General features: G+C 34.6%; 1 protein-coding gene and 1 long non-coding RNA gene across 2 annotated transcripts in view; one reads left to right on the top strand and one right to left on the bottom strand.

Annotated features, from left to right (window-relative positions):
• LOC134846062 (protein angel homolog 2-like) overlaps nt 1-25,607 on the bottom strand; it is a 513,790-nt gene that overhangs the window by 89,963 nt on the left and 398,220 nt on the right. The window lies entirely within an intron of this gene.
• On the top strand, nt 3-13,649 carry LOC134846296 (uncharacterized). Its single transcript, XR_010162791.1, has 4 exons — nt 3-111; nt 12,676-12,771; nt 13,400-13,425; nt 13,495-13,649. It is a non-coding gene; the product is annotated as an uncharacterized LOC134846296 (long non-coding RNA).

Below are 25,607 nucleotides of genomic sequence, written 5' to 3'. Positions count from 1 at the left end.
GCCACCGGCGTAAGAATTTATTTATCATTCACCAAAACAAAAAACGCGCTTTGAATGGTTTAATAAAACCTTGATTTTAGTCATTCATTTGAGCATTTATTATTCAGAGGGGTGAGCGGTTTCTTTGTTATTCTTTGTTATTTATTGATTAGAAATACAATAAACCGAACATCTGAGTTTGAGAGTTTTTATGAGGACAGAAAGGCGAACAAATAAGGCGAAGGTCCGCCCTGTTCTTCTGTATGGCTACGCATCATTAAATTTGAACTGAAACGTCTTGAAGCCTAGGAGATAAGTTGTTTCCCTTTTTCTGAGAGGTTATTTATTTTAAACCGGAGAATTCGCTCTACATGGAGCTTCAATATTTTTTCAAGCTGTCTTATCTGATTTTTACAGCCCAATTGAAAGAAGAAGTTGAACAACAAAACTTCATACTTATAGTTGGAACTAAATCAAATTTTTGCGAATACAATCAGTAAAATACTCAAAACTTTTTCAAAATTTATTACTTCTAGTATAATACTTTATGTCGGTCGAAGATGTTTTAACTAGAAGTAAATCTAATGACCGTTCATGTTATTACATTGTCTCGAAAGGTTTTCGAGCAGATATGGTGGTGCATGCAGGATTTCGATATTATAGTGTTGGTTAACGGACTCTGTAAGATCGTTAGAGTTCCACTAATTCCGCGCTTTACGTAGCCTATTCGATAGTCTACACTGACTCGACTTTGCATGAATTCCCAATAATCACAATTCAAACTACAGTCACCGTCCAAATGATCGGAACCACCAAAACTACTACTGAGGCTGTTACGTGAAAATTAATTTTGTTAAGTGAAAGCTCTTTTTGTTAATTTATTTAAAAAGTATCTTTAATTTTTTGTTTTTTGTTCTGTAAATTATTGGACTAATAATGGTTTTAACTATTCACAAGCCGATGGTCTCGATTTTTCTGATGACATAACAAATAAAATCTCAAAACACGCAGAACTTAAGAATCAGATTTAGCCTTTATTACAACAAATTGCCTTATCTTTTTGGAGGACCGGCCAGCCTTTTACTTTATACTTTCATGCCTCTATCAGGTGACATAGAACTTATTCCCGTCCCAGATGCATATTGGATATTTTTCGAACGGTGTAATGTTGTGCATAAAAATTTAAAACTATTTCAATTGAATTGCAGAAGCATTGCAAACAAACAACTCCAGTTCGAATACCTAATCAATTATATATTAAGAAAAATTGTATGTACAGTTTCACCGAAACCTGGCTAACTGATAAGGACACTTCAAAACTTTTTAACCCTGACGAAAACTGTTTTAGGTAGAACATAGAGATAGAAAAACATCAAAAGGTGGGGGTCGGTGTCTTTTTTCTAGTTCTGAAAGCTTTAAATGTGAGAGTGAGAAATGATCTGATCCCTGTGAACTCAAATTTTGAATTTCTAATGATCAAAGAAAACCACAAACTGATAAAAGACCCCCTCCTATTTAAGTTACCATTTTATCTGCATAAACAGATGTACAAAAATTTTAATCAAGATTTTGCAAAATCGATTGACCTGGCATCAGTATTAAATCAAAAATAATCATAATGAGAGACCTTAACTGAAATTATTTAACCAAATCAGAGAAACAAAATTAAGATACCATATTATGCCCCTACGGAGTTGAGGTGCTGAATAAGTTGTTGCGACTCGCTGCTGCGACAAGAACTTGAGAAAAATTTTGAATTCATTATGATTAAAAAAATTTACTCTCACTGTCTTCTCATGTCTTTGAAAGCCCAATACAAAACGAGCATTTTCCCATTGTTGCGTTTTTTTGTGCACAGTAAAATGGCAAACACAACTCCAAGATAAAAACTGTTTTTGATTTGAAAAAACGTAACTGTCAAAAGAACTACAGAGAAGATGTGAACTAACAGAGTTGATAGTTTTTGAACGGAATTATCTGTCCCAATGATATGTATTCGCAATTCGATAAAACAGTTCGGTCAATTATCAAGATGCACTCTCTATTGAACCAATTTTTTTTTGCGTCATGACAAACCGTTGTTATTCCTGGCATGTAAGCGGGTGTCAAATAGGACTAAATAACTGACTATTAAAAAAGCTAATTACTTGTACTTTATTAGCTTCAACAAATTTCAGGAAACAAAAACGGCTTCAAATAAAAACTATGTCAATGGCTTTGAAAAATTTCACCAACAGTTAATTGACCCAGCATCGTTCGAAAGGTCTAAGTGGAACGTTAACGACAATTTATGGAACAAAATAATATCAACAAATATGGAAAGTCTCAGGAATTGTTTTTAATTGTATCGTAGATGAGCCTTAAGAGTCAGGAAAGTTGGCGAATTTGTTTTTCCACCAAGTTTTTTTAATTTATTCACCAACCCGGAAGCAATACCAAATTCTGTTTCTTTCCGTCTCATCAAATGAAGGTAAAATTTTTTTCTTGCTTTGAATAAATAAATCCCTTGGCTCCTTTTCCTTTTCCAGCTTGGGCATTCAAAGATGCGGCTTATGAGCTATCGCAACTGGTTAATCTTTCAATCAATGAATGCATAAAAACAAATACTTTTCGGTATCTGCGTAAGCTGGCGAACATCAGCACTATATAAAAAGGGATGCACTGAAGATCCACTCATTTACAGTGCAAAATCATTCACAGATCAATACATTTCTTAAAAAATTGATTGAATTTCAATTGATGGATTATCTTACACGAAATAAAATTCTTAACCCAACTTAATTTGGTTTACGGTAAAATTATTCAACCATGGATGCTCTAGTATGTTTGACTGAATCAACTCGAGCTAATTTTGATCAAGTTGAGTTTGTAACAGCCGCACTACTAGACTAAATGAAAGCCTTCGATTTAAAAGATTTTCGAAATAAACTGAAAACTACAAAGTATAGGTTACGAGAGTTGTCTATTGATCTTATAAATAGCTAATTAAGTAATAGGTATCAAATGGTTGTGATAACAGATGCTTAATCCAAATGGATTGTTTTAAGTAGAGGCCCGCCGCTATGGTCTCTTCTTTTAACCTATTCGTGAAAGACATAAAAATCACCTCAGATTGCCATATTATACAAAACGCAGAGGATATAATTTTCTTTTGAGTGGAAAAATCTAGAAATTTGCATCAGAAAACTTGAAGATTCGGTAAGAAACTTACTCGATTGCTTTCGTTTCCACAAGAAACTAAATCGCACAAAAAAGAAATTATAATATTAATTTAAAAAAAAAGATTGATGGTCAGCCAAAAAACAGAAAGAAAAGAAAGAAAAACTTTTATCTGTAATTTTGACAACAATCTGACAAAACAAGAAAATGTCAATCAGCTACTCTTACACTGGGTACGGAAGCCCTATATGCTGTCGGAGGTTATATCCCAAAAAAAGAGAACCATGCTAATCAATGCCTTGGTCTTAAGTCATTTACAGTATATGGCGATATTCCTTGCAACAAGAGATCACATCTTATCATAACACTTGAAAAGCAACTGAAGTGGGCCGTCAAAGCATGCTTTTATAAACGCAAATTTGGTTCTTCTGCGGAACTTGAAGCGTACATTGGCATATTACCAATTAGGTTTTTTCTTAGTTATAGAATATCGACATAATGTAAACAATTCACTTCTCAGCAGAAACCCGCTTTTAATTCGGAACAATGGTCTAGACTTACCAAACTCAGACTTTCACTATCATCCTCGAACTGAGAATGTTTCAAACGCTCTCACAAAAAGATAATCGATTTTAGTGTTATTGGGAAAAGCATTCTGCTACACAGCAACAGCCCATTCAAATACGTAAGCGATATTGTTTCTACGATTGGTACAACGATTAAAATTAGTTACAATAATCTTTTTTTGATCAATTGAAGAAGGACCCAGGCCAAGTGACTTATGGTGAAGTATCTTGGAAATATTTAGGTTCATTTCAAATGAGTACAATTTTGTTAATACATGTTATAAACTACACTAAAATTCTACACTGCCTGTTTTTATGTCATTTGTATAATTGCAACGAGAAAATCAGTGTTAGTTTTTTTTCTATTTTAATGTAATTTGCATAAAGAACTTCAAATCACGTCTGGTTCAACGATAATTGTCTCGAGTAACTCAAGTTTACAGTCTCCTGCTCTGAAACTTGAGAGTACTTATTCGAATCATTGCATCGCTGCATCAGCTTTTCCCATCACATTTACAGAAAGAAAATCACATTGACACTTTTGTTGTTATCGTATACCTCGGAAACTTAACGCAAGTTGTCCCCTCTACCATCGGCCCGAGTCGAGATTTTTCACCTAATTTGAAGCAAGATTTGAGCGGTTTGAGCGGTTCTTTTAGATAATTACGCTCAAAACCTTGCTTCAAGTTGAGCGGTTTGAGCGGTTTTTGAACTGTTTATCTAAAAAAACCGCTCAAAAACCGCGCAAGATTTGAACGGTTTTGAGCGGTTTATCTTAAAAAACCGCTCAAAAACCGCGCAAGATTTAATAATAAAAAGTCGACCACGGAGGGATTTGAACCCGCAATCTTCTGATTCGAAGTCAGACGCCTTATCCGTTAGTCTATGCGTACTTGCTGGAAGCTTAATATTCGCTGTATTTGTTCTACTGAATATGTTCAATGTTTTAGACATGCACAACAAATATACTGTCAGGATTTTTATTGTCATCTCTACAAAATAACAAAAATAATCGATTATAAGATCGCACACCAACCCCCCCCCCCCCACCTCTTACGTTGGTGGGGGGGTTTGTTGGATGTTGCATACCTTGAGGGGGTACGTTGGGGGGAGGGAGTACGTTGGCGGGGGGGGGGGTAAGTTGGGGCGGAGGGGGGGGGGGGGGGTGGGGTTGTTGACGTGAAGAGCTGGTCAAAAATGCTGTTTTTGGGCACTTTTTGGAAAATTACATATTGGATGAACGTGTTCGTTCGAGTTTTGCAGAGAAGAGAAACGTTGAGTGTGGGACCTCGACCCGGGAAGACCGCTCAAAAACCGCTCAAAAACCGCTCAAATCTTGCTTGAAAAACCGTTCAAAAATCACCGCAAGAACTGAGCGGTTTTTGAGCGGTTTTTTAAGCAAGATTTGAGCGGTTTGAGCGGTTTTTCCAAAAAAACCGCCCAAACCGCCCAAACCGCTCAAACCGCTCAAATCTTGCTGGAAAACCGCTCAAACCGCTCAAGTTTTGAGCGGTTTTTGAGCGGGATCTCGACCCGGGGGACCACCTGAGCCAAGTAAGTGAACCATTCAGATACACATATGCGCTGTCCAGCAGCTCTTTTACCCTCAGTTTTGGACAATCTGATATTCAAATAATAATTAATTCGTTAATTTTCCCTTGATTTTCAGAATGTTGAAAATTTTAAGTTGAAACTCATCTTACGAAGTCGCAGCGCTAGCCGAGGCTTGCATTATCGTTGATTTGACCAAAATTATTACTTGTTAGGTAAACTTATCTTATTTTATTGTACTCTCCGTAAAAGACTCAAAATCATCCCCTGCTATACTGCAAATTTAAAGGATTATGATTAGTATTATCACGTCAACAGGCACCAGTTTACCTCAATTTTCAGTTTTATCAGGTACCCTCGCAAAGTTGCATTCTCGAGGTCACTTTCGATGACCAACTTGCGCGCGTTAGAGTATTAGTATGGAACTTCTTTTTTTTTCAACCTAACTCGCATATAAAAGTGTTCATTGAAAGTGTTCACTGATTTGGTGGCATTTTTGGTAGATTTACAATCTGCAGCACTGGAAAATTCAAAGCATCGAAACTTTACTTTTTTGGTGGCTAATTTTTGTGAAATGTTAAGCGTCCGTGGCTGTGTGTTTAGTGCGTGAGATTCATAGCCTCTAGGTTGGAGATCAAAACCGAGACGTAGCCGAGTTTTCTTTGGTTCGAGACTAATTTCTACTTTTTCTCATTGCATTTTATAGAGCTGCTTTTTGTCGTGTTCTGTGATTTTTGCTGTTTAACTTCCTGTAGTCAATCGAGAATAATAACATCAGTAGCGTATAGTTTCGAAAAAAAATGACATCAGTAGCTCATATTTTTACAACCTCCGTTTTCACCTCTGTGATGTTTTTGTCGGCTGAATTTTTTTAGCCAGGGTTTTGTTTAAAGGTTCAGCTTTCTTCCAAATTCTCCAATGTCATTTCTCAAGTTCCATTGTTGGAGATAACTGAGTTACCAGTTTTTAGGAAAGTTAAACTTCATTTTCCTGAAAAATGTTTTCAAAAAAATTTAAAAAACAGTTTTTTTTTCCACTTTTTTCCGCGTTCCTCAATTTGCACTGAAATAATACGCATGCAGTTAATTTGCTTGCATTTAGTATGCGCTATCAATACAGAAAGTAAGGAGGATAGACTTATTGTTGTAGAAGATTTTTCCAGCAAAATCTTGTAATCATTTTATCAAATCTGCGTTAGTCAACCAACAGACATTATTTGAGCATGTTTGCTTTTTGAGTACCCGCTCACCCGCTCTATTCAAAGTTTGTGTTCCAAGTCGGTTTTGAAATTACCAACTCCGTCTCGTTCAAACTTTGTTTTTCTCGCTCGTTTTTGGTTTGTAAGCTTGGCTTGAATTTTTTCCAATTTGATTTAATCGGCTTATTGGCGTCATATTTCATTGTTGGCTAGGGAAACAAGTTTCTGTTGAGCAACTGTGGACTCTAATACCTCTTCGTGTTGTTTTGCAAATTCAACTTTTGATTTTCTTATTTTTTTGTGTTTTTTTTTTTTCAAATCAAACAAACTGTATTCAAACAAAAAGATGAATTATTTGACAGAACTAGTTTTGATAGATCTGGAGACTTTCAAAAAAAGTCTATTGACTTATTTTCTTACTAGTTTGTCATGCTATGTGTTTTCGGCTTTGCCTCTGTGAAAAAATTTAGCTCATTAAGAAGCAACCACCTGTTGTTTGGGTCCGTAATTTTGCGACCTTGTTCATATTACAAAGGAGTCCGCCCTTGGAAAACGACGTTGATCACTTGGTATACACATCTTTGTTCCCTAGAAAAGGATTCAATCAGGTAAGGTTAATGCTTTTTGAGATTTCAGATGATTCAAGGAAAGGTTCTCATTAATGTCAATTAAAATGGTCTGATCCGATTGATTTCTTTGCTATTGATTGGTGCGAAACACATGTGCTGTTATGAATTGTTTTGAGTTAGATGTTGAGATTTTGAAAATTAATATCAACATCAGTAGCCGAGGTAAGCTTGACTTACAGAGGAGTTGACATCAGAAAACGCTGCTTATCTGCTTTTTTAGCATCAGTAGCGTATAATTTTACAGTAATAAAACATCAGTATTGAAAATAGTAACATCAGTAGCGTATATTTTTATGAAAACCACTTTAGGTTGACCAATCTCAAAAAAATTTTAAAGGCGCCTTTTGCGCCAATATAACCAAAAGGGGGGGTTGTGGTGAGCGCGCAAAAAATCGCACTTTTTTGGCCAATTGTTTTTTCTAAACAGTGCTTACAACGGGTAACCGAGAAATTAAACCATTGATACTTAATTTCTTCACAAGTATGACATCACAAGTGATTCAAAAATGTGACATTTACCTGGTAGGCCATTCATTTTATCCGTTGTGATCTTCTGTCAATAACTTGATGAGATCTCGTATTAGCTTGTTAACAAGTTAATACGAGATCTCATCAAGTTCTTGACAGAAGATACCAATTGGAGGCTGAACTATTTTTTCACGAAGGCTACTTGACTCGTTCATCTTCCAAACTCGGGGTCATTATTGAGAATAGGCAGGGTTTGAAAACCTTTTGTTGGTGCTGTGATTTTTTGCTTAGTTTTTAATGAAAATTTTTTCTGGTTCAAAAAACTTTCCTGTAAAAATCAAGCTAAACAGAATCAAAGAGTCAATTTCATCGCCCGTTCTTCTGAAACTCGTTTTACCACGTCGACATCATCAGTTTTCCGCAAGCTCCAATCTGAAGCTGATTAAGCACCTTCACGAAGTCTCGCCAGATTGAAGTTGCCTGCGGGTCAGATCAATTTTCAGCTTTTGATTAAAAAAATTCTTTATTCAGCGCTAACCATGTATTCTTTGGTTTTGCAGTAGTTTTACGCCAGACGTTCATATTATAGAAGGTTTTCAATAAGGTTTTCAAGGTTTAGAAGGTTTTCAATGAGGCTGCTCGCCGAATCTAAATTCTTCGGCTTATTGACTGCATGTTTGCAACTTGACTGACAAAAAGGCTCTTTTTTCCAAGCTCTTCGTTCGATATTCTTCTCGTATGCAGATATTCGTTTCCTATAAAAAACAATTAGCCAAGACAATGCCTTTTGAGGTTTCAAATTATCCAAGCAAAATTTACCGTTCATTTCAATTCAGGCTAAAAAAAACAAGAAAAGTCATAAGGGTTTATCATCGGACATTTTCACAAACTCAATTTTTGCAATTTTTTTGCCCAATCGGTTTTAAAAATGGAATCGGTTTTAGAATTGTTAACAGTAATTACACAAAATAAGAGAATCAACCGTCGGCCAGATATTTTGATACTTACATTAAATAAATTTGATAATAGAAAGGGTCTTTATACTTGCGAAAGCAAGTGTCTTGTAATTGGGAACCAGACTTTATCCCGTGAACAAATTTTCTTACAAATGTTCAATTTGCTTTAGTATTGAATGTTAACAACTTCAGATTCCTTTGCACTTGGCTTAGCGGTAATGCCGTGGTGTGTGCACCTTAATACCGGCCGGATCTTGTTTTGTTTTCAGTACCCAGGCAATTGAAAAAAAATGTTTCCGATTAAAATGATTTGCCGGTCTTTGTTTATCTGCTCATGTTTTGTATCAAAAAAGTATCAAGGAAAATTATCTTTTTACTTTGCCTCACTGTCTCAAGTCTTCGAAATTGTTTGTGGGGGAGGAACCATTTTTTGATTTTTTTGATTCTCTCAGAAACTTTGCTTCCAAATCTGAGAATTTAATTTAAATGGATAGAACGGATTTGAGAAGTCCCCTGCATAAGCGGCTACGCTCAAATTGTTTATTGCATAAAGTTATGGCCCCCGGATTATTTATTTTTTTTATAATTCTTTTCAAAAATTAACCTCCCAAGCCTGATATTATGGGTTCAATAAAAAAACTCGTACTGAGAAGCTCTCCTGCATCAGCGGTTACTCAAAACATTTTTACATAAAAATGTTTGCCTTCGAGATGTCCAAATTTTTGATTTTTTGACCGTTTTTTTTAACTTCTTGAGTTTTTTTGAAAACTATTTTTCCATATCTGAGATTTTAAATTCAATCCAAAACAAGAGTTGCAAAAAGTTTTTTCGCATATGAGGCTACTTCCAATTTTTTTGACATAAAAAATTAAGACCCTCGGGAAAATCAAAAATTTAGTTTTTTGACGGAGTTTTGAAAATTTTTGACTTTTATCGAAAACTACTCTTCCAAATCTGATTTTTGGATTCAATTAAAATTTTAGGTTGCGTGAATCTCTTCTGCATAAGGAGCTAGACCCAAAAGTTTCAAGAATCTATAGTTCTGTTAAATGTTAAATTTTTCATTTGTTGATTGTTTTTTGGATTTTTCTTAATAGCTATCTTGCCAAGTCTGTTATCATAGATTTAAACAAAACAGCAGGTTGTTGAAAAGCTACATTTATCATTACACACCCCATTGGAGAAAAAAAGTTATGACCATCAAATAAGTTTTGAAGTTTTGCCCGTTTTTTGGAAAATTTTTGGCTTTGCTTAAAAACTACCCAATTTTCAGATTAATTGTTCCACGAGAAACTATTTTTGCAGAAAACAGTTTTGGATTTGGGAAAATCAAATTTTGACCGTTTTACGGAAATTTTTGAATTTATTTGCAAAGTATCCCATAAAATCTGAGATTAAAAAGTCAATCAAAAAGACCGATTGCGAAAAACTCTTCTGCAGAGGCGGCAAATCTTTAATTTTTGTATGAAAATTGTTATGTAATTGGGAAAAAATTTGGAGCAAAGTTCTATTTTTGAAATTATGCATTTCATCCCACGATACTAACAAATTGAAAAATTTTAAATACTTATCTCCAGCTTTAGCTGGGCTCTTCGTCGTTTTTTTTATCAAAACATACAAAAATTTTGGTCCAGCTAGTTTTTTCAACACTTTTCAACTTTTAGGAACGATGTTTTTAAATATTTGTGTTGTATCGCAAGTGGTGCGAAGCTCCGCTTTGCCTCTGTGTTATATATAAAATAATTTCATATTAGTTAATTTCTAATCTTATAGATAATTTTTTTTTAGTTTTTAGTTCAAACTTTTTTCTGAGATATTTAATTTACACGAATTCTCCTGTCATGGCAACTACTTTCTAAGGAGATAATTTTCAGTTTCTGTTAAATTTTGCTGACATCATTTAAAAAGTAGCCATAGAGTGAAAGGAAAACTTTGAAAATTTCAGTCATTGCCAGCCATGTGATGAACAAGGATAGACAATTATTGTACAAGTTTCAATGGAAATTTTGATCAATTTGACTTATGAAAGAAATTTAAAAAGAATCCATAACTAAAACCCAAAAAGAAATCCTTAAAATAAAACATTTTAGGCAAGATGAATATTTTTTGGTCAAAATTTCCTGTTATTATTTTAATAGAAAATGTGATTGATGAAATGAAAAAGCAAGAAGACCCATTAAGTATAAATCAAACGTTAAGTTCTAGCGTTCAAACTCTAGTGGAAGTTAAGTCGGTAGGTCAGCCTCTTTCAGCAAACTTTGTCTGATTTAATTTAAAAATTGAACATAATCAGACCAGTTTTCCTTGATACTGAGATGCCTTTTTAAATTTATTTAGGAATCCAAACCAAGACCGATATAGTTTAAATATGATACCCAAACAATATGTTGTAATTTGAAATTAAATAGCTGAATCGCTTTTTGTTACACTTCGCACTGTATTTATAACTGATTTCAAAAGCCAAATTTTTTGACAAAAAAGTAAAAAATTTGAGTACTGTGCTACAAAAACTATCTTAGCACCATGTAAAAATTATTGAAAATGAAATGACCATATAATGCATTGTAGTTCTCAATTTTGATACAGCACTATAACTAAGATTACCACCTATGAGATTTAATCTTTCTAGAACTTTGTTGGGCTCTGTAAGAGTCTTCTTGTGATATATATTTCTCATCAATTAACAGAGCAGTTTCAGCGTAATCTTTGATTAATTGAAAAAAAACAAAATGACCCGGGTCAAAATTTTGGTTGAGAACTTCGGAGAAAACATTGTCCCATATTAATTCTGATGAAATTTTAAGCAACTTTTGTTCTCTTCTTCTTTTGTCTAATCTTAAGTCAAATTGAGAAAAACGCGTTTGAAAACTAAAGTTTTCTTCATTTTGTCCGGATAATTTAAATCAGCACTGTAACATATCACCGATACCCACTACGAGTTTTCTTTGAGTTAGTCAAAAATGGCTGATAAAAATTTGAAAAAACTACCCTAATCGATAGTTGCTTTCCATTCTTCGAGATTGGTCAAAGCAAGAAATGTTGAATCATAATATATGTATATCACGAAGTTCTCATCATTGCTACTAATCAAAAAAAAAATTCGAGCTGTTTTTTGTGAATGGCTTTCTTACACTTGATCAGTACAATTTATGATAGATGAAACAAAAACAGCACTGTGTATTATTCAGTCATGGATGCATTCAACAAAACTTTAAAATAATTATTTTTGTGAGTTGAATGCATTTATCTTAAGGCTATTATGCTTTCATCAGCTGAGTCGAAATAAAGTTTTGAAGCGCGTGTTACTTTTTCTCTAATCATTGAACCAGTTAATTGTTTTGGTTAGAAAATTGACTGATACTTCCGGAATCTCGATTTCAAAAAATAAGCTCATCATTCAGTTATTAAAAGATTATTCAGCGGCAAATAATTTATTTTTTGATCAGGGGCGGGGATTTTGTCGGCTGTTTTTTAGTTTGACCACATCGAGGTTTCACCTTTTGAATCTAACAAAATGAACCCAAACTACTGATAAAGAACATACTTTCCCCACTCGCATGCCATTTAAACTAACAGATCTTGGCGCCCAATGCGCCATGGAGAAAAGTTTTAACTCTTTGAGTCCCCGGGGAGTCAAAACAGTGAGATGGAAGAGCCCCCTCCCCCCCCCCCAACTAAATATCCTACCCTAATTTGGCCTTTCAATCAAACATCCTTTTTTCAATATTATCTTAGGATATATAGCGAAACAGGTATTTTAGGGTGAGGACGTTTTAGAAAAAATTTGAAAATAATCTGTCAATTGGGAAATATCAAAATTTGGTGAGACGTTTGAAACTTATCTGGCATGGGTCAAGCAAACACAAAGTCTTTTTTTTTTCGGTCGAGAAAGCCGAAACAAACCTGAATTTGGTCGAGACGGTCAAAACATAGAGTGAGCACCTCTTCGCGGTCACTTTTCTATAGTCGATCATTTCGATTTTGTTCGCAAATGAGGTAAATAGGAAGATTTATTTAAGTTAAAAACAGGAAAAAAGAGAGAAAAAATGCTGCACGTGTAAATTGCATGACACCCACCTCTCTAAATGTGCCCCTGATCAATTAATTGGAGAAACACGAATAGTAAAAAGCGACATGGGAAGATTCGACGATAATGAGTCTGTGTTCAGGGGCATCACAACAGTCAGTTTTCTCCTAGTTGTCTTCATCTTTTTACAGTCTGCGATCATCGCCATCGCCCACCTGCACGAGACACAATTACAGAGGTATGAACACGTTCATAGAAACTCATTAAAAACAACCTCTCCTAACTAAACTAATTATAAGTGGAAGATGCGGTAGGTGAATTAACAGGAGCGAAATTTGGCTTCCACTTTGCTCAGGCCTTTGGTGGAAATATTTACTAAAGGTGTCAGGAGAGCCCCTCCGAAAAACAAACAAGGTTTTGGCCAATACCTTCCAAAAAGTATACAATTGGTATATTCAATCTCATTTAAAGAATGATGAAACTGCCTGTAATCTGCGCTTCTGGTATATTTTTGGCAGAATACCTTTTTACGACGAATATCCATATTGTTTTTTCGAGAAAAAAAAATTATTGAATGTTTTAGTGAAAAAAAAACTCCGAAAAAAAACAAAGTTTTGGCCAATACCTTCCAAAAAGTATACAATTGGTATATTCAATCTCATTTAAAGAATGATGAAACTGCCTGTAAAAAAACAAGGTTTTGGCCAATACCTTCCAAAAAGTATACAATTGGTATATTCAATCTCATTTAAAGAATGATGAAACTGCCTGTAATCTGCGCTTCTGGTATATTTTTGGCAGAATACCTTTTTACGACCAATATCCATATTGTTTTTTCGAGAAAAAAAAATTAGTGAATGTTTTAGTGAATTGGAGGAGTTACTACAAATTGGTAAGCTACTGTTATAAATACTTTGAATTACAATTTTTTTTTCATGGCAAATAACTGATTGGTTTTCAGTAGCAGCAAATCAAGAAAGCTACCAACTTTGGACCTATTACAACTATCGGCCGTCGTCTTCTGGATAACAACAATACCGAAGTTAAACTTACCTGCGAATCTCTAACTAATATCAGTTGTATACAAGTATCCTAATTGATCAAGTTCTCCAAAGTTACCGCTCAAAACTAATCAATGAAATTGAACAATGATGAAAAAAAATTGTTTCAAACTAAATTGAGTTCTAAGACTTTTTTAACAAAACACAAGTGAAAAGGTTTAATGAAGAAAACGGATCAACGCTTTTTGGTTAAAAATTTTTTTCAGGTTAAAAAATCTGATCATTTTTCTTGGAATTGTAGTCCAAGGTGGCACCCAAAACTTTTTATGTTAGGTTAAGTTATTTGCTCATAAATATTACAAAAAAATGTTATCTCGCTAAGAAAGCCAACAAGGGTATCAAAAATCGTCGTCGATCTGCTCTTTGTTTGAAATGATAGTTACAAAAACACATGAAATGAAATGAATGAACAGATAGCTATAAAAAAATTTGAAGTGTTTAAGTAATTAGATATTTTAAATACCCTAATCTGAGAGGAATTCTACTTCTTTGCCCAACCTTTCATACTCTTTTTACACTGCTGGCAAGAGTCTGCGAGTAGGTTGATGGTAACTCGCTCGTAGTGAGAAGTACTAGCAGCCCAAGATACTGACTCAGTGGATCTACTTCGTTTTGTTGTGCCCGTAACTTACAATAATTCTTAGACTGTGTTTTGTCGAAAAAATAAAAGGCTTTCAGGCTATTTTCTTTGAAGTAAGAAAACAGTTCGGTTAATTGATACAGATTTCCACTAAAATATCTGTGTTTTTTTTGCAGAAATCAAACAAAAATACCCTTTTGAAAAAGAAATGAACTCAACTTAAAACACACAACAGATTAAATTGTTATTCCTTACCTAGTAGACATCTTAATTTGATGTAACTAATCAAAACTCATATGATCGAAAAAGTTTGAAAACAACCAATGAAGTACAGAAATTCATACAAAAATGAAAAGATCTTCAAATAAGTTTACTTTCTGATAATCGAGTTCAAGTTGTTGTGAAAGTATAACGAAAATCGAACTTGTGTAAATTTTTGTGTAATTGTTTTTAAGTACTGCATTTTTATGAAACATCGATTAACCGAAACATTTTGTATAGCTATCATTTTTAAAAGTTTTCTAGTTCGTTGTTGTCGGCCAATCTTTCCAAAAGTGCAGCGTTCCTAATGAAATAAACTCATTGTTTCTGGAGGCCTAGTCGATTATCTTCCAGCTAAACTTCGGCTTACGACTGTCACAATTATTTTACCTTATATGTTTTCCAACAGAGGTATCCTCTTTTCGGTGTTGCTCAAACCTTGTAGTAACATGTGGGACCGTTTGGCCGACATATTTATGTTTGCGACATTTGTATGCGTTTTTTGATTTCAATTTAATGGAAAAGGAGGTCTTTAAGGTGAGGAAACAATTTTCCAATTTCCGTATGGTGAAAATTATCTGCGCATTGATGATATTGCGCACTTATTTTGCTAATGTCTGACATTGATTCCCCCGATAATTCACCATCAATGGGTAGTGAATTGCTACATTAATCACAAAGCTTCTCTTTCTCAGCTATCGTATTTTTGTTTTGCCCTTCCCGTTGATCTTTGCAACCCGCGATGACCATCATCCTGGATATTGGCTGTCTAACCACTGCTCTGGTTTGATTTTAATGGTTTTATCAAAATTTCCCCTCGTGGACGCACTGCGGAAAGAACGATGATCAGATTCTTCACTCATACTTTTCTTGTAATCAAGGGGAGAACAATTTCTAAAAAAAATTATGGTTCCTGTGTCTCTTGGTTTCTGATATCATCCACAGTTAACTTTTCTGTTTGTGTCAATTTGAAATTGTAAATCCCAAATTATGAGTTTCGCAAACGTGTTGATGTCTCTATTGGGATTTGTAAATTGGGATAGAGTAAGTTTTTAGCCCGCAACACCTTCAGGATCACCCTTCACTGTTCTTAGTATATCATCAAGGTATTCGAGAAACTTTAGCTCGCTGAACTGGCTTAATTTTCTTCCTTAGCACGATGCAATTTTGCCAGTACCAGACAGTTCCAACGATGTTTACGTTATCATCACCTGGTATATCGCCAATTTTCACATGATAACAGTTCAAAAATTTTTCACATTGTACACCTTATGACCTGTGAGTCTAGGACAACAAGCCGAAAAGACTTCAGCTCAAAATTCAAACCTTACAACCACCTCAAATCAGTTTTTTCATCTGTAAAACGTTGTTTTTCGAAAATTTAGGCAAATTAAGCCCATAATAAGCGTTATTTATGACAATGAATCACTTCAGATTGGCACCCATTAATAATATCAGCCGGTTTTAAAACTGCAAAAATTATAAACAAGAAAACTATTTTCAAACCGTGTTTTATTTTTCAACTTTCCTGAACATCATTTGGAGGCTTCAATTTAATGAAAGCGCAAATAACTACTGACGAAGAAGAAGAAGAAGAAGAAGAAGAAGAAGACAGAACTAATTAAGGTAAAAAACGTTAATTCAAGATCGACAGTTTTAACAGGTGCACTTCAAGAACCATGAACAAGAGTTCAATTGATCAAAAGTTGACACATTTCTCTCTAAGAGAAGTTCCTTGACTCTTCTCTTGAAAGATTCGAAGGGAGCAAAGATGTCTACACTAAGACAGATCAAGTCGTTGACGGATTTCTCAACTCGATGAAAGACGAACGTCTCGGTCTGTCACTTCATTGCTGTTTGAATTGTGGAGAGGATGGTGAACTTCCGACTGGTGGTCACCTTACAAAAGAAATAGGCAGAAAACGGCAGCTCTGTGAGACCATGTAACTTTTTTTAGAACAGTAACACATCGTTGAAAATAATATGGGAATAGATAAGCAAAGTTTTCGTTAGAAATAACTGGTCTTTATAGGGCATTGAACCAATAACCCATATCAGACAATTTTGATTGAAACTTTCAATTTTTTGGATATAACATAATGAAGGAAGCCAAACATTGGATGCATAAAAAATGATACTCTTGATACACATGTTAACAAACATGAGCTTGGTGGATTGTGAGACAGTGAAAGGAAAACTGCGTTTGATAAAACGAAGTGACTTTACATGATAACAGCTTATTATTGATATGTGTCATCCAGTTCAAGTTATCGGAAACAACTAAACCCAGGTCTTTTACTACATTTGAGGCAGTTTTTTCCTGGTTGTTGACCATCAAATGACGAGAAACATTGCCTTTGAAAACAATGAGACTGCACTTATCGTGATTGACTGATGAACCACAGGCTTCCAGAAAACAGAAGCAAAGTATTTGTTGATTTTTTGCTTAGTTTGTAATGAAAATATTTTCTGGCTCAAAAAACTTTCCTGTAAAAATCAAGCTAAACAGACTCAAAGAGTCAATTTCATCGCCCGTTCTTCTAAAACTTGTTTTACCACGTCAACATCATCAGTTTTCCGCAAGCTCCAATCTTAAGCTTATCAAGCACCTTCACGAAGTCTCGCCAGATTGAAGTTGTCTGTGGGTCATATCAATTTTCAGCTTTTGATTCAAAAGATTCTTGATTCAGCGCTAACCATATATTCTTTGGTTTTGCAGTAGTTTTACGCCAGGTGCTCATATTATAGAAGGTTTTTTCAACGAGGCTGCTTGCCGAATCTAAATTTTTCTGCTTATTGTCTGCATGTTTGAAACTTGACTCACAAAAAAGCTCTATTTTCCAAGCTCTTCGTTCGATATTCTTCTCGTATGCAGAAATTCGTTTCCTATAAAAGCAATTAGCCAAGACAATGCCTTTTGAGGTTTCAAATCATCAAAGGAAAATTTACCGTTCATTTCAATTCAGGCTAAAAAAAAACAAGAAAAGTCATAAGGGTTTATCATCGGGCTTTTTCATAAATTCATTTTTTGCAATTTTTTTTGCCCAATCGGTTTTAAAAATGGAATTGGTTTTAGAATTGGTGGACACTAATGACACAAAATAAAAGAATCAACCGTCGGCCAGATATTCTGATAGTTAGATTAGTTACAATTGATAATAGAAAGTGGCTTTCTACTTGCGAAAGCAAGTGTCTTGTAATTGGGAACCAGATTTTATCCCGTAAACAATTTTCTTACAAATTTTCAATTTGTTTTAGTATTGAATTTTAACAACTTCCAGATTCCTTTGCACTTGGCTTAGCGGTAATGCCGTCGTGTTTGCACCTTAATAGCGCCCGGATCTTGTTTGTTTTCAATACCCAGGCAATTGAAAAAAATATATTTCCGATTAAAATTGATTTACTGGTTTTTGTTTATCTGCTCGTTTTGTATCAAAAAAGTATCAAGGAAAATTTTCTTTTTACTTTGCCTCACTGTCTCAAGTCTTCGAAATTGTCTGTGGGGAGGACCCATTTGTTGATTTTTTTTGGTTCTCTCAGATACTTTGCTTCCAAGTCTGAGAATTTAATTTAAATGGATAGAACGGATTTGAGAAGTCCCCTGCATAAGCGGCTACGCTCAAATTGTTTATTACATAAACTTATGGAACCCGGATTATTTATTTTTTGTTTTTTTTTTTATAATTCTTTTTATTATTTTCTCAAAAATTAACCTCCCAAGTCTGATATTATGGGTTCAATGAAAAAACTGGTACTGAGAAGCTCTCGTGCATCAGCGGCTACTCAAAATATTTTCATATAAAAACTTATTGCCCTCGAGATGTCCAAATTTTTGATTTTTTGACCGTTTTTTTTTTTAAATTTTTGAGTTTTTTTGAAAATTAATTTTCCATATCTGAGATTTTAAGTTCAATCCAAAACAAGAGTTGCAAAAAGTTTCTTCGCATAAGAGGCTACGCCCAATTTCTTTGACATAAAAAATTAAGACCCTCGGGAAAATCAAAAAAGTTGGTGTTTTGACGGAGTTTTGAAATTTTTTGACTTTTATCGAGAACTACTCTTCCAAATCTGTTTTTTGGATTCAATCAAAATTTTAGGTTGCGTGAATCTCTTCTGCATAAGCAGCTAGACCCAAAAGTCTCAAGAATCTATAGTTCTGTTAAATGTTAAATTTTTGATTTGTTGATCGTTTTTTTTACTTTTCTTAATAACTATCTTGCCAAGTCTGTTATCATAGATTTAAACAAAATAGCAGGTTGTTGAAAAGCTACATTTATCATTACACACCCCATTGGAGAAAAAAATTTATGACCATCAAATAAGTTTTGAAGCTTTGCCCGTTTTTTGGAAAATTTTTGGCTTTGCTTGAAAACTACCTAATTTTCAGATTAAATGTTCCACGAAAATCTCGGTTTTGATTATCTTCTCTACTTTAGCGGCCACGAACTAATTTTGCAGAAAACATTTTTGGATTAGGAAAATCAAGTTTCGACCATTTTAAGGAATTTTTTGAATTTCTTTGAAAAGTATCCCATAAAATCTGAGATTAAAAAGTCAATAAAAAAGACCGATTGCGAAAAATTCTTCTGCAGAGGCGGCAAATCTTTAAGTTTTGTACGAAAATTGTTATGTAATTCGGAAAAATTTTGGGTTAAAGTTCTATTTTTGAAATTATGCATTTCATCCCACGATACTAACAAAATGAAAAATTTTAATTTTTTATCTCAAGCTTTAGCTGGGCTCTTCGTCGTTTTTTTATCAAAACAAACAAAAATTTTGATTCACCTAGTTTTTTTCAACACTTTTCAACTTTTAGGAACAATGTTTTTAAATATTTGTGTTGTATTGCAAGTGGTGCGAGGCTCCGCTTTGCCTCTGTAATATTTATAGAATAATTTCAAAGCTAGTTAATTTCTAATCTTTTAGATAACTGTTTTAATTCTTAGTTCAAACTTTTTTCTGAGATATTTAAGTTACACTAATTCTCCTGTCATAACAACTACTTTCTTATGAGATAATTTTCGGTTTCTTTTAAATTTTGTTGACCTCATTTAAAAAGTAGTCTTAGAGTGAAAGGAAAACTTTGAAAATTTTAGTCATTGCCAGCCATGTGATGAACAAGGATAGACAATTATTGTACAAGTTTCACTAGAAATTTTGATCATTTTGACTTATGAAAGAAATTTAAAAAGAATCCATAACTAAAACCCAAATTGAAATCCTTAAAATAAAACATTTTAGGCATGATGAATATTTTTTGGTCAAAATTTGCTGTTATTTTTTTAATAGAACATGTGATTGATGAAATGAAAAAGCAAGAAGACCGTTAAGTATAAATCAAACGTTAAGTTATAGCGTTCAAATTTTAGTGGAAATGAAGTCGGTAGGTCAGCCTCTCTCAGCAAACTTTGTCTGATTTAATTTAAAAATTGAACATAATCAGACCAGTTTTTCTTGATACTGAGATGCCTTTTTGAATTTATTTAGGAATCCAAACCAAGACCGATATAGTTTAATATGATACCCAAGCAATATGTTGTAAATTGAAAGTAAATAGCTGAATCGCTTTTTGTTACACTTCGCAATGTATTTATAACTAATTTCAAAAGCCAAATTTTTTGGCAAAATAAGTAAAAATTTGAGTACTGTGCTTACAAAAACTATTTTAGCAACATGTAAAAATTATTGAAAATGAAATGACCATATAATGCATTGTAGTTCTCAATTTTGATACAGCACTATAAGTAAGATTACTACCTAGGAGATTTAATCTTTGTAGAACTTTGTTGGGCTCTGTAAGAGTCTTCATGTGATATATATTTCTCATCAATTAACAGAGCAGTTTCAGCGTAATCCTTGATTAATTGAAAAAAGCAAAAATGACCCGGGGTAAAATTTTGGTTGAGAACTTTGGAGAAAAAATTGCACCATTTTAATTCTGATGAAATTCTAGGCAACTTTTGTTCTCTTCTTTTTTTGTCTAATCTTAGCCCAAATTGAGAAAAACGCGTTTGAAAACTAAATTTTTCTTCATTTTGTCCGGATAATTTAAATCAGCACTGTAACATATCACCGATACCCACTACGAGTTTTCTTTGAGTTAGTCAAAAATGGCTGATAAAATTTTGCAAAAAAACTACCGTAATTGATAGTTGCTTTCCATTATTCGAGATTGGTCAAAGCAAGAAATGTTGCATCATAATATGTGCATATCACGAAGTTCTCATCATTGCTACTAATCAAAAAAAAATCGAGCTCTTTTTTGTGAATGGTCTTTTACACATGAACAGTACAATTTATGATAGATGAAACAAAAAAAGCACTGTGTATTATTCAGTCATTGATGCATTCAACAAAAATTTAAAATAATTATTTTTGTGAGTTGAATGCATTTAGCTTAAGGCTATTTTGCTTTCATCAGCTGAATCAAATTAATGTTTTGAAGCGCGTGTTACTTTTTCTCTAACCATTGAATCAATTAATTGTTTTGGTTAGAAAATTGACTGATACTTCCGGAATCTCGATTTCAAAAAATAAGCTCATCATTCATTTATTAAAAGGTTATTCAGCAGCAAACAATTTATTTTTTGATCAGGGGCGGGGATTTTGTTGGCTGTTTTTTAGTTTGACCAAATCGAGGTATCACCTTTTGAATCTAACAAAATGAACCCAAACTACTGATAAAGAACATACTTTCCCCACTCGCATGCCATTTAAACTAACAGATCTTGGCGCCCAATGCGCCATTGAGAAAAATTTTAACTCTTTGAGTGCCCGGGGAGTCAAAACAGTGAAAATTGTGAGATCCACCCTCAACTAAATCTTACCCCAATGTGGCCTTTCAATCAAACATCCTTTTTTCAATATTATCTTAGGATAGATAGCGGAACAGGTATTTTAGGGTGAGGACGTTTTAGAAAAAATTTGAAAATAATCTGTCAATTGGAAAATATCAAAATTTGGTGAGACGTTTGAAACTTATCTGGCATGGGTCAAGCAAAAACAATTTCTTTTTTTTTTCGATCGAGAAAGCCGAAACAAACCTGAATTTGATCGAGACGGTCAAAACATAGAGTGAGCACCTCTTCGCGGTCACTTTTCTAAAGTCGATTATTTCGATTTTGTTCGCAAATGAGGTAAATAGGAAGATTAACTTAAGTTAAAAACAGGAAAAAAGAGAGAAACAAAGCTGCACGTGTAAATTGCATGACACCCACCTCTCTAAATGTGCCCCTGATCAATTAATTGGAGAAACACGAATCGTAAAAAGCGACATGGGAAGATTCGACGATAATGAGTCTGTATTCAGGGGCATCACAACGGTCAGTTTTCTCCTAGTTGTCTTTATCTTTTTACAGTCTGCGATCATCGCCATCGCCCAACTGCACGAGACACAATTACAGAGGTATAAACACGTTCATAGAAACACAATAAAAGTAACCTCTCCTAACTGAACTAATTATAAGTGGAAGATGCAGTAGGTGAATTTATGATAGATGAAACAAAAAAAGCACTGTGTATTATTCAGTCATTGATGCATTCAACAAAAATTTAAAATAATTATTTTTGTGAGTTGAATGCATTTAGCTTAAGGCTATTTTGCTTTCATCAGCTGAGTCGAATTAATGTTTTGAAGCGCGTGTTACTTTTTCTCTAATCATTGAATCAGTTAATTGTTTTGGTTAGAAAATTGACTGATACTTCCGGAGTCTCGATTTCAAAAAATAAGCTCATCATTTAGTTATTAAAAGGTTATTCAGCGGCAAACAATTTATTTTTTAATCAGGGGCGGGGATATTGTCGGCTGTTTTTTAGTTTGACCAAATCGAGGTATCACCTTTTGAATCTAACAAAATGAACCCAAACTACTGATAAAGAACATACTTTCCCCACTCAATGAGCTTGGTGGATTGAGAGACAGTGAAAGGAAAACTGCGTTTGATAAAATGAAGTGATTTTTTACATGATAACAGCTTATTATTGATATGTGTCATCCAGTTCAAGTTATCGGAGACAACTAAACCCAGGTCTTTTACTACATTTGAGGCAGTTTTTTCCTGGTTGTTGACCATCAAATGACGAGGAACATTGCCTTTGAAAAAATGAGACTGCACTTATCGTGATTGACCGATGAACCATTTTGCAGTGCACCAGCTTGTAAATAAATCAATATCATGCTGTAGAGAAGTAATATCAGTAGAAAACAACTTTGAATCGTCAGCGAACAAAAAACAAATGGAAAATTTTGTACACTCTGGCAGATCTTTGATAAAAAGAAGAAAAAGAAGTGGCCCCAAGATGCTGCCTTGAGGAACGCCACTAGTAACAGAACAAGGATTGGAAATGTGCGCGTTTATACGAGCCCACTGTGATCTTTTACAGAGATACGACGAAAAAAGTAACCAGAAATCATGATCGAAACTATACATTGATAGCTTGCTATGGCAGGAAATAGCTTGCTATGGCTTGCCGCAGGAATGATATCATGACGAACAGAATCAAAAGCTTTACTAAAGTCAAAGAAAACAGCAGCAGAAGAAAAGTTGAAAGCACTAGTGTGGTACACTTCATCAGGAAACGCTAACAACTGTTACAGTTGATAGTTGTTTTCTAAAACCATGCTGAGAGTTTGACCAATTTTTTCGATTTTTTTCATATATATGATTGAAGATAACTTTCTCAAAACATAAACCAAGGGGTGTAAGACACTGATAGGTCTTAGTTTGTAATATCTGCAGGAGACCCAGACTTCAGAATTAGAGTAACAAAAGCACATTTCCAGGCGGCAGGCCAGACGCAAGTGTTGATAATAAAGTAAAAAAGAAAGCTAACAAGAGGGGAAAGTACAACTTTTATAAACAAAAGCAGGAAAATGGTCAACAGAACAAGTGTTTTTAACGGATTTTTAACGGGAACTAACAACCGATGGAGACAAACGACTTCAGATAATTTGATATCACAATCAGGAGAAACAGTCGATACAGTATAATTAGACACAGGCTTCCAGAAAACAGAAGCAAAATATTTGTTGAAAAGTTCACTGATAGACTTGTCAGATAGCTAGCTTAGTGCCCCAACGAAGGTTGTTGGGAATGATTAGGGACTTCTTAAACTGTATCAAGAATTTAAAAGCACAAGAAGGAGAGGAAGGAGAAAAGTTCTGAAAAAGCAACTCTTTATCCAAAACAACTGAGTTGGTGAAATCACTCTATAACCGAGTCATATAGAAAGATCACTCTCTAACCGAAGAAAGATCATGAAGTTGAGAAGATCTTCAGAAAGTTTTCGAATTGATCATATTTCATGACTCAATGAGATAATTTTTGACTCGAAGTCCCTAAGCTTACGTTTCGGCTTGAAGTCTCTTCGGCTTGATGTCCGGCACCCGCGTGAGCTTTTTATTGCACTCGGGACATATTCCGTAAGATCTTTTTTGCTCACTCACTTCAGGGATATCCTTCTCTAGTGCATTTTGTGCTGCTCCATCGGTAGATGGAAAAAAATACTGCAAGAGATACCTCCATTGCTAAAACATCTCTCTGCACCTACCCTGTGAACTTGCACTTGAATTGGACTTGACTTACTGCCAGGTTCAACAGTCTCATGGTTTTGCTAGCTACTGATGGTTCGTCTTGCGCACACAGTTTGCTATGAGCTATGTCTATTGCTTCGTTGAGCGCTACATTTGTATTCAGACTCTTTTCATCTTGAGATAGCACATTTTGATGTATTTTGCTATCTTCATGACAATCGAATGACTTAATTTTGCACTGAATTTTGTCGGTTAGGGAACGCCTGCGACAGATGCAGAAACAAAAAGATATTGTTTTAAGACGCAGCGGAATGAAGAATCCCTGACAGCATTGGTGCATATCCTCTGCAGGAACAATTGTTTGACCAACAATCCAGTCTCCTATTGAGAGTCAGTCTCTCGTTGAAAGATTAACCTTCATTTCTTTTCGTTCGGATAATGTTGCTGATATCCAATAGCAACGTTTTGAGAGACTTTTATCGATTACAGTAAATTTTTTAAATAAGCAAACGTTTTCACTTCAGGTTTAGAAATCTAACTAATATTAACAAAATGATCAAAAAACATAAAAAGTATCTTACACATTCTTCATGAAGGTAATTTATCAAGTTGTGACATAACGTCTATTACAATCGAATCGCTATTTTTATACTGTTTTTTTATGTTTTTCAATTTTGATTTTATTCTGTTTGTACACTTTGGATTAAACGTTTATTGTTTTTCCTTTTTTAGACTGATGATGATTGTAATCAATCGAAAAAGTTTTTACTACGGGTGCCCACCCGGCCTGGTTATATGGATTGGCAAAAGTACACACAGAAGAAATCCCCCTTAGACCGGTGCTCTCTTTACCTGGTAGCTGCTATGATAAGATCAACAAGTGGCTTGCTAATTTGTTCAGTCGGCTCCCTGGTGCCAAGCCAATATTGATACATATACCACTGACATGAAAAAAGACTCACGGATGTACCATTGCTGGACGACGAGGAGTTTTTTTCTTAAGACGTGAAAAGTCTCTACACTAACATACCAGTTGCGGAGGCCATTGACATAGCTTTTTGATGTCAACTTCATGTGTGGCTATAAATGGTACGGTCAAAAGGATGGAGTCGCGATGGGAGCTGCAATGGCGGTTATTCTGGCCAATGTGTGGATGAAGCGGTTTGAAGATGACATTGCCTCAGATGAACCAAACTCCATATCATTACAGAGCAAGAAAGATCTGCGACTGATAATAAGACAATTTGTCCCGTCTGCGCCAAGAAGGTCACTTGGAAAGGATACTCTATACGGTGCAAGAAATGCAAATTCTGGTTTCATCGTAATTGCAGTGAGATCTCACTGAATGCAATAAAGAACATGCATGGTGACCAGTGGGAATTGCACTCAGTGCCAAGAAGAAGGAGACTGTTCCGGCCTTTAGGGAAAAAAGCAAAAATCTTCGGACGCTATGTAGACGATAACTTGAGATCTTTGAAGAGTGACTCTATCGACAGCCATCTTAGATATTGGTCAACACGCTTTATCTTAACTTGGAATTTACTATCGAAAGGTTGAGAGACAACGGTATCCCTTTTTTGGACATGTTCGTAAAATGCCAGGATGCATGTGTGAGTACGAGTTGGTATCAGAAACCACCA

This window comes from Symsagittifera roscoffensis, chromosome 5 (genome assembly GCF_963678635.1).
Source record: "Symsagittifera roscoffensis chromosome 5, txSymRosc1.1, whole genome shotgun sequence".
NCBI classification, from domain to species: domain Eukaryota; kingdom Metazoa; phylum Xenacoelomorpha; order Acoela; family Convolutidae; genus Symsagittifera; species Symsagittifera roscoffensis.
This window is presented reverse-complemented; position numbering and strand designations above follow the sequence as displayed.